The sequence below is a fragment of the Schistocerca gregaria genome, chromosome 2 (assembly GCF_023897955.1).
Source record: "Schistocerca gregaria isolate iqSchGreg1 chromosome 2, iqSchGreg1.2, whole genome shotgun sequence".
Lineage (NCBI taxonomy): Eukaryota > Metazoa > Arthropoda > Insecta > Orthoptera > Acrididae > Schistocerca > Schistocerca gregaria.
The window spans coordinates 394,161,032-394,174,056 of record NC_064921.1 but is presented as its reverse complement, the minus strand read 5'-3'; positions in this window follow the sequence as shown (position 1 = coordinate 394,174,056).

Genomic DNA, 13,025 nt, shown 5'->3' with positions numbered 1-13,025 from the left:
CTTGCTCTCACATCACCTTCAGGTACTTCTCTCCAACCTCCACCACCAGGATTCGTCCTTCTGATACAGCCTTTTTGTTGTTTACTCTCCAATCCTCTGTCAAGACTTTTGGGTTCTGGAACTCTATTTTCTCGAACAGAGTCTTTGAGGAGATATCCTTAAGGATCTTTGGTACCCATATTGATACCTTTGCGGTCTTAAGATGCTCGACTGCCGTTTTGACCAACAGCTTCGCATCCTCCTACATAGATATCATGGACACCTTGTCCATGAGCCATTCCATCGTATGCACTCCGTTGCAGACAAAAATGAGAGCACCGCAATCTAGACAGAACCTCTTGAAAATGGATCCTGGACCAGCCTTCCCCTCCCCCCCCCACCCAACCCCGTCTTTTCAAAGAGGACCATCTGTATGAGCTCCACCTGCTGTGAGATGATGGATAGACTTCCTAGATATTTCCGAAACAACAGATACCATTTTTGATCTTTCAGTTCTCAAAAAATGAAACTGCAATGAGTTCAGACCTTTAGCTGCTTACAGGCGTTGATAAAAATCAACGGAGACAGTTGAAAGTGTGTGCCCCGACCGGGACTCGAATCCAGTATCTCCTGCTTACAAGGCAGTCGCTCTATCCGACTGAGCCACCGAGGACACAGAGGATAGTGCGACTGCAAGAACTTATCTCTGGCACGCTCCCCATGAGACCCACATTCACAACTTGCTGTCCACACACTACATGTGTAGTGGCCCTGCCCACTATACTCATTACCCACGGCAGTCAATCTACCGATTCCCACAAAGAGTTCGGGCAATGTGAGTGCATCCACACTGAAAAAGATCATTGGCCGGTAAGCCTTATCTATGTGAAGATGGTATCTGTTCTTTCGGTTTATTGTATTTTAATTTTATTTATTTATTTAACAAATTTTGTTTAAGAAAATTCTCTGCTTCTTATTTACTTTTGGTTCTTTTAGTTATGATTTCCGGTGGTTTTATTCAGGTTTTAGCTTCAGTCTTTTAAAAGCTAAAGAATATTAGTCTTTGGTTTTAAATGCCACAGGAGAGCTAGATATATGTCCCGCAGTGTAGATCTCGCTTATATTCCTCGTCGGAATTGCTCCACCCGAAATCTCTAAAATGTTTATTCCGCTACGAAGATTGTTCGACACAACTAGGTGCTATGTTGTTGTATGATGCGTATGGACCGACGTGTCCAACTTCTTAATCTCTGAGATATTCTCTCGAAGAATATTGACCGTGAAAAGATGCAGGCTCGCACTGTCACTCCACACTGCACCTCTGATCGACCTAAGTCACGTGATACCTGAAGGATGTTTGTCAAATCTTTTATAAATTGGTAAATACACACCTTGAATGCGTATTATTTTTTTTGAATTTGCTTATTGTGCCATCGACTAACTAAACATTCACAATGGAGCTTAATAACGTCACACAAAAATAGCAAAATCTCTCACAGAGTCCTCAAACATACATACATCTTTGGTTACTTATTCCAGAGGGATGTGTCCGTAGTTTGAAACGTCCAATTCTGGTAGGCAGTTTATACTACTCTTGGCATTAATAATTCACCGCACCTGAGTTCACTATTTAAGATCCATTACAATGCCCGTTTTTGGGCATGGGTTTTCTTTATAAGACAACACGGGACCAAAACTGTAAAAAATTTGACTCCTCTGTTTCCTGGGTGCAGTCAAAGTGGCCGCCAAGATCTGACCTGAAACCTGGTGATCCAAACATTGTAAATCATCCACTTGTCGACAGAAAAAACATTATAATTCCGCCTTTGCATATAAAACTAGGTCTCATGAAGCAATTTGTTAGAACTCTGTCAACTGGAGGGGACTGTTTTAAGTATATCATTTCGGCATTTCCTAGCTTGTCATATGAGGAGATGAAGGCTGGTGTCTTTGATGGGCCACATATTCGGCAACTTATTAAAGATGAACGTTTCATAGAAAAAATGGCCGAACTTGAAAAGAATCCTTGGTGGGCATTCAGAAGTATTGTCAATGACTTTCTAGGAAATACACGAGCCCCGAATTACGTCGAAATTGTTCAACAACTCTTAGGCAGCTTTAAAAATCTTGGTTGTAACATTAGTATCAAATTGCATTTCTTACATAGCCATCTTGCTAACTTTCCAACAAATCTTGGTGCTGTTAGCGATGAACAGGGTGAGCGATTCCACCAAGAGTTGAAGGTCATGGAAGCAAGGTATCAAGGTAGATGGGATGTCGGTATGATGGCTGACTACTGTTTATTTCGCATCAAGGGGGAATGTCCCCATATGAAACATTGTAGGAAAAGTTATAAGCGAAAATTTGTACCCTAATATCTTTGTTTTTATTATTTGTATAAACACAATGTAACTTTAAATATTATAATAACCTTTGATTGAAAAAATATTATAATATTCTACTACGTTTAGTTAGTATCCATTTTATTTTCCTTTGTATGCCCAGTTTTAATGACTTTTAGGGTAAAGAGAGAATATCTGCAGTTTAAAAACATGACGTGATAGAGAAAAAGTGCTAACAGTTTTGAATTCAAAGATCGAAAATTAGTTAAGAACAAGTCACTCATCTACGACAACAAAATGGCTGTTCCCCAGTGAAGTATTCCCTCAGGAATGAAACTTTTTTAAAATCGTGATTAGGATATAATCCCTTTATATCTCTTGTCTCAGGATGTCCTAAGACATATGCTCCTGGATTTGGTATCCTAATCACTTCAAATGGCCTTTCATGCATCAATTGCCATTTTTTATTTGTCTTGTTTAGCAGTGATGCACAAGGATGTATACGTAACAATACTCTTTCGCCAACGCCCAAGGATTGTCTGCGTAATATTCTTTTGTCAAATTCTACCTTCGTCTTTCTAGCACTTTCGGTCAGATTTATTAAAGCTGTTCATATCTTATCTTGCCATTGGGTTTCTCCTTCTGATATCTTTGGAATCTTAGCTATCCATTCATTTCTTTCTCTTCTCTCGAACATTAGTTCAGCAGGTGTAAAGTTTGTGGTCATATGAGGCAAATTGTTGATGATTTCCTGAAATGTGTCGAGAGATTCTATCCATCTTGTCTGCTTCGCATGGCAATATGTTTTCATAAATCTATTTAATTTGCGAAAAGTTCTCTCGATCGGGTTCGCGCCTGGGTTATATCTGGATGTTAATATCTGTGTGATGTTGGCTCGAGCTAATGCATGCCTCCACCTAGATCCAGTGAAATTTGTAGCATTGTCAGATAACACGGCACTTGGCTTTCCAACGTGCGGGATGTAGTCATTGAATAAACGGTTCAGAATTGGCGCTGCTGTAGCAGTTTTCATTGGACAGTATTTTACATATTTTGTAAATATGTCCAAGGAAGCTACAAGGTATTTACAGCCTCCTCTAGCCCTCGTAATGGTCCACATACATCCACTGATAAAATAGCTAGCAGCTTTTACGGAATAATGGAATGTAACATGCCTTTACTGCCTGTGTTATTTGGTTTTGTTTTCTGACATATTACACATTTTCTCAGTACTCTCCGTACTTTTCTACGTAAATCTGGGAAGTAACAGTACATTCTCAGTTTGTTCGCACATTTTGCAACACCAAAGTGTCTCCAAGTCTTGTGAGTATACGTTATTAACTTCTCCTCATATTCCTTGGTTATACATACAAACCAATTCTGACTGATATTACTCTGACGATGAAACAGTACAGCATTCACTACCATATAGTACTTGTTTATTTTATCTTCTTGTGGATCTTCATCCATCTTGGACCACTTTGTTGGAATCTCGTCATATCACCACATAACTCTAATTAGTATCTTCCGTTTACTTGATCTCTCATCAATAGCAGTTTGTGAGCAGTGCGCAAGTAGCAGCAAGTGGCTTATTTAGCTTTCATATAAGTGTAGTAGTCAAGCTGAAAATTTGTTTGAGTGTTCTTAGCGCACTTGTTTAGTTAACTCCGTCAAATCATTGTGTAGTTTCGTAATTAGCAGGGGCAGATTTGCATTTTAATATCTGTGACGTGTAAAGTCCCGTAGTCGTCTGTCATTTGTTTATTTCTTTCAAATAGTCTTTGTACGTTACTGACAGTACAGTTAGCCTTCTGCCACCGAGCAGCGTGTCGGCAGTGAGCAAGTAGCAGCATTACTGCATTTACTAGGCAATCTTGTATTTTAATAACCGTTTAAATTTTGTGTCGAATTGTTTGTGCTCTCTGTAGATTAGTTCAGACGTTCTTTGCACAACAGTATTTAGCATGGATAGGGACTGCGACTGCTGTGTTCAGTTGCAGGCTGAGTGGCATCCCTTCGCTCCCAGCTTCAGGCAGTGTTGGCTTCAGTCACATAGCTTGAGGCTGTTGCCAATGGGCATCACTGTGGGGGTCCGGATGGGGGTTTGTCGGGGACGGCCAGCTCGTCCCACGCATCCCTCGATCGGACTACAGCTGTGGCTGCCCGGATTACTGCCCACACTGAGCTGATCCCTCACCCGTGGTAGAGTGAGAGGTTGTCTCGAGGTGTGGCAGGGGGTGAAAGACGTTCCGGAGGGCTGAACAGAAGGCCTCTCCAGTTTGTCTGGCGAACCAGTTTCAAGCTCTGTCTCCGGCTGATACTGATCTTCGGCCGGACATAGCTGCTTGTCCTGTTCCAGAGGTTGCCCCTCAGTCTGCAAGATCTGGGCGGTCGCAGAGGGTGGGCTTACTGGTAGTTGGGAGCTCCAGTGTCAGGCGCGCAGTAGGGCCCCTCAGGGTTATGGTTGCAAGGGGGGGGGGGGGGGGGGGGGGAGAGAGAGAAAACCAATGTGCACTCTGTGTGCATACCAGGGGGAGTCATTCCAGATGTGGAAAGGGTCCTCCTTCCGGATGCCATGAAGGGTACAGGGTGCACCCATCTACAAGTGGTCGCTCATGTCGGCACCAATGATGTGTGTTGCTACGTATCGGAGGAAATCCTCTCTGGCTTCCGGCGGCTATCTTATTTGGTGACGACTGCCAGTCTTGCTAGCGGGATGAAAGCAGAGCTCACCATCTGCAGCATCGTCGACAGGACTGACAGCGAACCTTTGGTACAGAACCAAGCGGAGGGTCTGAATCAGAGGCTGAGACGGTTCTGCGACCGTGTGGGCTGCAGATTCCTCGAGTTGCGCCATAGGGTGGTGGGGTTTCGGGTTCCGCTGGATAGATCAGGAGTCCACTACACACATCAGGCGGCTACACGGGTAGCAGGGGTTGTGTGGAGTGGACTGGCCGGTTTTTTAGGTTAGATGGCCTCGAGCAAGTACAGAAAGGGCAACAGCCTCAAATGGTGCGGGGCAAAGTCAGGACATGCGGAGACCAAGCAGCAATCGGTATTGTAATTGTAAACTGTCTAAGCTGCGTTGGTAAGTTATCGGAACTTCAAGCGCTGATAGGAAGCACCGAAACTGAAATCGTTATAGGTACGGAAAGCTGGCTGAAGCCAGAGATAAATTCTGCAGAGATTTTTACAAAGGCACAGATGGTGTTTAGAAAGGATAGATTGCTTGCAACCGGTGGTGGCGTGTTTGTCGCTGTTAGTAGCAGTTTATCCTGTAGTGAAACAGAAATGGATAGTTCCTGTGAATTATTATGAGTGGAGGTGATACTCAACAACCGAGCTAGGTTAATAATTGGCTCCTTTTACAGACCTCCCGACTCTGCAGCATTAGTGGCAGAACAACTGAGAGAAAATCTGGAATACATTTCACATAAATTTCCTCAGCATGTTATAGTCTTTGGTGGAGATTTCAATTTACCAGGTATAGACTGGGACACTCAGATGTTTAGGACAGGTGGTAGGGACAGAGCATCGAGTGACATTATACTGAGTGCACTATCCGAAAATTACCTCGAGCAATTAAACAGAGAACCGACTCGTGGAGATAACATCTTGGACTTACTGATAACAAACAGACCCGAACTTTTCGACTCTGTAAAAGCAGAACAGGGAATCAGTGATCATAAGGCCGTTGCAGCACGCCTGAATATGGAAGTAAATAGGAATATAAAAAAGGAGGAAGGTTTATCTGTTTAGCAAGAGTAATAGGAGGCAGATTTCAGACTACCTAACAGATCAAAACGAAAATTTCTGTAACGACACTGACAATGTTGAGTGTTTATGAAAAAAGTTCAAGGCAATCGTAAAATGCGTTTTAGACAAGTACGTGCCGAGTAAAACTGTAAGGGAGGGGAAAAACCCACCGTGGTTCAACAACAACGTTAGGAAACTACTGCGAAAACAAAGAGAACATCACTGTAAATTTAAACGCAGCCAAAACCTCTCAGACGAACAGAAGCTAAACGATGTCAAAGTTAGCGTAAGGAGGGCTATGCGTGAAGCGTTCAGTGAATTCGAAAGTAAAATTCTATGTACCGATTTGACAGAAAATCCTAGGAAGTTCTGGTCTTACGTTAAATCAGTAAGTGGATCGAAGCAGCATATCCAGACACTCTGGGATGATAATGGCATTGAAACAGAGGATGACACGCATCAAGCTGAAATATTAAACACCTTTTTCCAAAGATGTTTCACAGAAGAAGACCGCACTGCAGTTCCTTCTATACATCCTCGCACGAATGAAAGAATGGCTGACATCGAAATAAACGTCCAAGGTATAGAAAAGCAACTGAAATCACTCAACAGAAGATAAAGTCCACTGGACCTGACGGGATACCAATTCGATTCTACACAGAGTACGCGAAAGAGCTTGCCCCCCTTCTAACAGCCATGTACCGCAAGTCTCTAGAGGAACGGAAGGTTCCAAATGATTGGAAAATAGCACAGGTAGTTCCAGTTTTCAAGAAACTATAGGCCTATATCTCTGGCATCGATCTGTTGTAGAATTTTAGAACATGTTTTTTGCTCACGTATCATGTCATTTCTGGAAATCCAGAATCTCGTCTGTAGGAATCAACATGGATTCCGGAAACAGCGATCGTTTGAGACCCAACTCGCTTTGTTTGTTCATGAGGCCCAGAAAATATTAGATACAGGCTCCCGGGTAGATGCTATTTTTCTTGACTTCCGGAAGGCGTTCGATACAGTTCCGCGCTGTCGCCTGATAAACAAAGTAAGAGCCCACAGAAATCAGACCAGCTGTGTGGCTGGATTAAAGAGTTTTTAGCAAACAGAATACAGCCTGTTGTTCTCAATGGAGAGACGTCTATGGACGTTAAAGTAACCTCTGGCGTGCCACAGGGGATTGTTATGGGGCCATTGCTTTTCAAAATATACACAAATGACCTAGTAAATAGTGTCGGAAGTTCCATGCGGCTTTTCGCGGATGATGCTGTAGTATACAGAGAAGTTGCAGCATTAAAAAATTGCCGCGAAACGCAGGAAAATCTGCAGCGGATAGGCACTTGGTACAGGGAGAGGCAACTGACACTTAACATAGACAAAAGTAATGTAATCCGAATACATAGAAAGAAGGAGCCTTTATTGTATGATTATGTGATAGCGGAACAAACACTGGTAGCAGTTATTTCTGTACAATATCTGGGGGTATGAGTACGGAACGATTTGAACTGGAATGATCATATAAAATTAATTGTTGATAAGACGGGCGCCAGGTTGAGAATCATGGGGAGAGTCCTTAGAAAATGTAGTCCATCAACAAAGGAGGTGGCTTACAAAATGCTCGTTGGATCTATACTTGAGTATTGCTCATCAGTGTGGGATCCGTACCAGGTCGGGTTGACAGAGGAGATAGAGAAGATCCAAAGAACAGCGGCGCGTTTCGTCACAGGGTTATTTGGTAAGCGTGATAGCGTTACGGAGATATTTAGCAAACTCAAGTGGCAGACTCTGCAAGAGAGGTGCTCTGCATCGCGGTGTACCTTGCTGTCCAGGTTTCGAGAGGGCACGTTTCTGGATGAGGTATCGAATATATTGCTTCCCCCTACTTATAACTCCCGAGGAGATCACGAATGTAAAATTAGAGAGATTCGAGCACGCACGAAGGCTTTCCGGCGAACCATACGCGACTGGAACAGGAAAGGGAGGTAATGACAAAATGTTCAAATGCGTGTGAAATCTTATGGGACTTAACTGCTAAGGTCATCAGTCCCTAAGGTTACACACTACTTAACGTAAATTATCCTAAGGACAAATTCACACACCCATGCCGGAGGGAGGACTCGAATCTCCGCCGGGACAAGTCGCACAATCCATGACTGGAGCGCCTAAGACCGCTCGGCTAATCCCGCTCCGCTGGAGGTAATGACAGTGGCACGTAATGTGGCCTCCGCCACACACCGCTGGGTGACTTGCGGAGTATAAATGTAGATGTAGAATAATATTGGAAATTCATTTTTATCCGAGATGATACCTTCTTCTGATCCTTCAGGAACACATGATAATGCATCTGTTATTATATTCTCCTTACCTTGTATGTATACAATACGAAATTGGTACTCTTGAAGAGCGACCGTCCATCTACCTAATCTTGCATGTAATAGCTTACAAGTCTGTAAAAAGCTAAGAGCTTGATGGTCACAATACACAGTGGCTCTTGCTCCATATAAATAATGACTAAACTTTTTGATTGCCCACACTACTGCAGGAGCCTCTTGTTCCTTGGTAACTTTACAGTGCCGTACTAGCGAAAGCTATTGGGCAAAAGATGGCTTGCCATCTATTTTTCGAATTTGGAACAAACAAATGCCCAAACCAACAGATGAAGCATCTGTCATTAATCCAAATTCCAAGGATATATCAGGATGAGAGAGAATCTTTGCATTAGGCAAAGCTTGCTTGCTTACTTCGAATGCTCGTTGACATTCCTCAGTCCAATGCACATCCTTCGTAAATAAATTTAGTAATGGCGCACAATTCATCGACTGATCCTCTATGAACCGACGAAAAAACGATGCAAGACCTAAAAATCCTTTTAACAGCCTTTTCGTTCTAGGAACAGGAAATTTTTTGTCACACTTATCTTCTTTTCATCTGGTAAGATGCCTCTTGAATTTATTAAATGCCCTAAGAATTTTATTTTCTCCAGGCAGAAATGTGACATTTGGAGATTAACTGTAATTTACACACTAGAAAATCTCTCTAATACTCGTGTCAGTAGATTCACATGTTCTTCCCAGGTATTTGTACTATCAAGATTTCATCCGCAAACAATGTTAGTTGCCTCCTTAGTTCAGGTCCTAATGCTGCATCAAATGCAGATATGAATACTCCTGCACTGATATTCAAACCAAACGGAAGAACCTTGGTATGATAACTTCTTCTGTCATATACAAATGCAGTATACTTTCTTGACTCTTCATCCAACTTGACCTGCCAGTATGAAGCACGCAAATCGATTGTTATAAAATACTTCACTTGATTGAACTTTGAAATCAACTCATCTATATTTTCTGGGTGAGTACATACTGGTACAATAACTGTGTTAATTACATGAGCATCAAGTATGAGACGTACCTTTCCACCTGGTCTTGGCACAACGAGAAGTGGTCTGTTTGAAAGTTCAGACGCCACGCGGGATTAGCCGAGCTGTCTATGGCGCTGCAGTCATGGACTGTGCAGCTGGTCCCGGTGTATGTTTGTCCTTAGGATAATTTAGGTTAAGTAGTGTGTAAGCTTAGGGAATGACGACCTTAGCAGTTAAGTCCCATAAGATTTCACACACATTTGAACATTTTTGAAAGTTCAGTTAGATTCCAATCTAACATCCTCTGTATTTCTTGGTCCACTGCATTGCGTTGATTCCAACGAATAATATAGAAACTATGGCAGTATGTTCTGTGTGGTTTGACATTCAAATGACATGTATAACCCTTAATGATACCAGGTTGTTCTTCAAACACCCTCATTTACTTGCTTAATAGGACAAACAATTGTGTCCTATACTCATACTTAAGGTGCTCTAGCTCCCTCAGCTTCTGTTTTATCTGCTCTGATATTTCTACTACTTGGATGATTTTAATCAAACTTGTTTTGCATTCCCAGCGATCTTTCATCATCAATTACGACTTTGGCCCTCTGCAGTATCTTCCGTATTTTCCTTCTTTCCTTAGCAAATCTACCACGGCTAGGAATTCGCGAACCAAAAATTTACTTTCCCTGTAGAAAAGTTTAATTCTGTGTCGTTCTCCCAGATAGTTTCTAATCCCAGAACACAGTCAACTATTAATTTATCCACTACTAGGAACGCACATGTTATCGCTGCATTTCCTAGATCCAATTTTAGCATCGTTTCTGTCTTCACAGGTTGCGATCACCTTCCAAAAACTCCTAGTATTTTAAAATGTTGCACAGGAAAGGTGGGTAACAGGGTCTTCTACATTATTTTATTAAGTAAATTCATTGATATTGCGTTTAATGATGCGCCCGTATCCAAAACTACCGTTACTGGAAGACCCTCTCTTTCAACTTTCATTGCAGAAATGGGTTCCAATGAGTATTCCTCCATACATTTAATTGTGTCAGCACAAAGCTCCTCTTCTATTAATATTCCTTCGTTGTACCTCATCATATTTACATTCTGCTCATAGCCCCTATACCTTTTCTCGACAGCTCGTCTGGGGCACGAGTCGGTCGGAATCAATTTTCCAAGCACGATTCATTTGCAAGAACCATACCCTCTCTCACTTCCATATAACTGGTGTTCGGTGTCTCCAGTCACTATCCATCATCACAGAAGATTGTGTCTGTCTATTATTGTTTGACAATTCGTAGAATTCGAGTTCACATTATAACCTGGATTATAACTTCTGTCGTGTCGATTCTGTCTGTTTTTCCCATACGTGAAATTGTTTCCATTACCGCGATGCGCATTACAATGAAGAAGATCATTGGCCGGTAAGCCACCGATATGATGTTCGTAGTAGTTACTGCAGTGCGGCAGAGCGCGAATTGCATTTGTCTCCTGAATCAGCTGATTGCTCGCTCGGCTGCCATAAGCAGTATTCGACTGCGAGTACGCGTTGTGTCTGTCTGGTCTTGCCTTAATATCTTCTTGGATCAAATCAATGGAGTCCAAGACTGACATGAATGCTTCTTCGATGCGTGTATTAACTTCTCTCTCGTCTCAACCTGAAGTTTCGCCTTCAAAATCCACAGAATTCCTTCTGCGTTATAGGTTCATCCCAGTATCTTGCTTTATTAAAATACCTCTCAAAGTATCGCCGTAGACTTATTGTTTTTACACAGAATGGCTCCGGTTTAAAGACCTTTTTTCTTAATCGTTCTTGCACACCTCGTGACCAATAGTTCGCAAGAAACGCCTTCTCAAACTCCTCGTACATTTCGCATGTATCTATCATATCGGTGGCTTACCGGCCAATGATCTTCTTCATTGCGGATCCACTTACATTGCCCGAACTCTTACGGACTGACACGAGTAATGCGTATAGTGGGCAGGGGCACTACAAATGTAGTGCATGGACAAAAAATAGGGAATGTGGGTCTCACGGGGAGCGTGCCAGAGATAAGTCCCTGCAATCGGACTATCCTGTGTCCTCGGTGGCTCAGTCGGATAGAGAGTCTGCCATGTAAGCAGGAGATCCCAGGTTCGAGTTCCGGTCGGGATGCACATGTTCAGATGTCTCCATTGATATTTATCAAAACCTATAAGGAGCTGTTGCTGTGATGCAGCTGTCCATACTACTCTATCCTGTGCAAGCTTCTTCATCTCCCAGTACCTACTGCAGCCTACATCCTTCTGAATCTGCTTAGTATTCATCTCTTGGTCTCCCTCTACGATTTTTACCCTCCACGCTGCCCTCTAAAACTAAAATGCAGTCCATAACCAATAGATTGTGGTCAGAGTCCACATCTGCCCCTGGAAATGTCTTACAATTTAAAACATGGTTCCTAAATCTCTGTCTTACCATTATATAACCTATCTGATACCTTTTAGTATCTCCCGTATTCTTCCATGTATACAACCTTCTTTTATTATTCTTGAACCAAGTGTTAGCTATGATTAAGTAATGCTCTGTGCAAAATTTTAACAGACGGCTTCCTCTTTCATTTCTTACACCCAATCCATATTCACCTACTATGTTTCCTTCTCTCCCTTTTCCTACACTCGAATTCCAGTCACCTATGACTATTAAATTTTCGTCTCCCTTCACTATCTGAATAATTTCTTTTATCTCATCATAGATTTCCTCAATTTCTTCATCATCTGCAGAGCTAGTTGGCATATAAACTTGTACTAATGTAGTAGGTGTGAGCTTCGTGTCTATCTTGGTCACAATAAAGCGTTCACTATGCTGTTTGTAGTAGCTTACCCGCACTCTTATTTTTTTTATTCATTATTAATCCTACTCCTCCATTATCCCTATTTCATTTTGTATTTATAACCCTGTATTCACCTGACCAAAAGTCTTGTTCCTCCTGCCACCGAATTTCACTAATTCCTACAATATCTAACTTTAACCTATCCATTTCCTTTTTTAAATTTTCTAACCTACCTGCTCGATTAAGGGATCTGACATTCCACGCTCCGATCTGTAGAACCCCAGTTTTCTTTCTCCTGATAGCGACGTCCTCCTGAGTAGTCCCCGCCCGGAGATCCGAATGGGGGACTATTTTACCTCCGGAATATTTTACCCAAGAGGACGCCATCATCATGTAACCATACAGTAAAGCTGCATGCCTTTGGGAAATATTACGGCTGTAGTTTCCCCTTGCTTTCAGCCGTTCGCAGTACCAGCACAGTAAGGCCGTTTTGGTTAATATTACAAGGTCAGGTCAGTCAATCATCCAGACTGTTGCCCCTGCAACTACTGAAAAGGCTGCTGCCCCTCTTCAGGAACCACACGTTTGTCTGGCCTCTCAACAGATACCCCTCCGTATCTGTATCGCTGAGACACGCAAGCCTCCCCACCAGCGGCAAGGTCCATGGTTCATGGGGGAAGTCTGAATGCATATTGTAACTTTAACTTGTTTAAGCCTATGGTTCATAATTGCATATCGTCATATCACTCGCTTTTAAATTAAATATAGTTAATAGTAGTA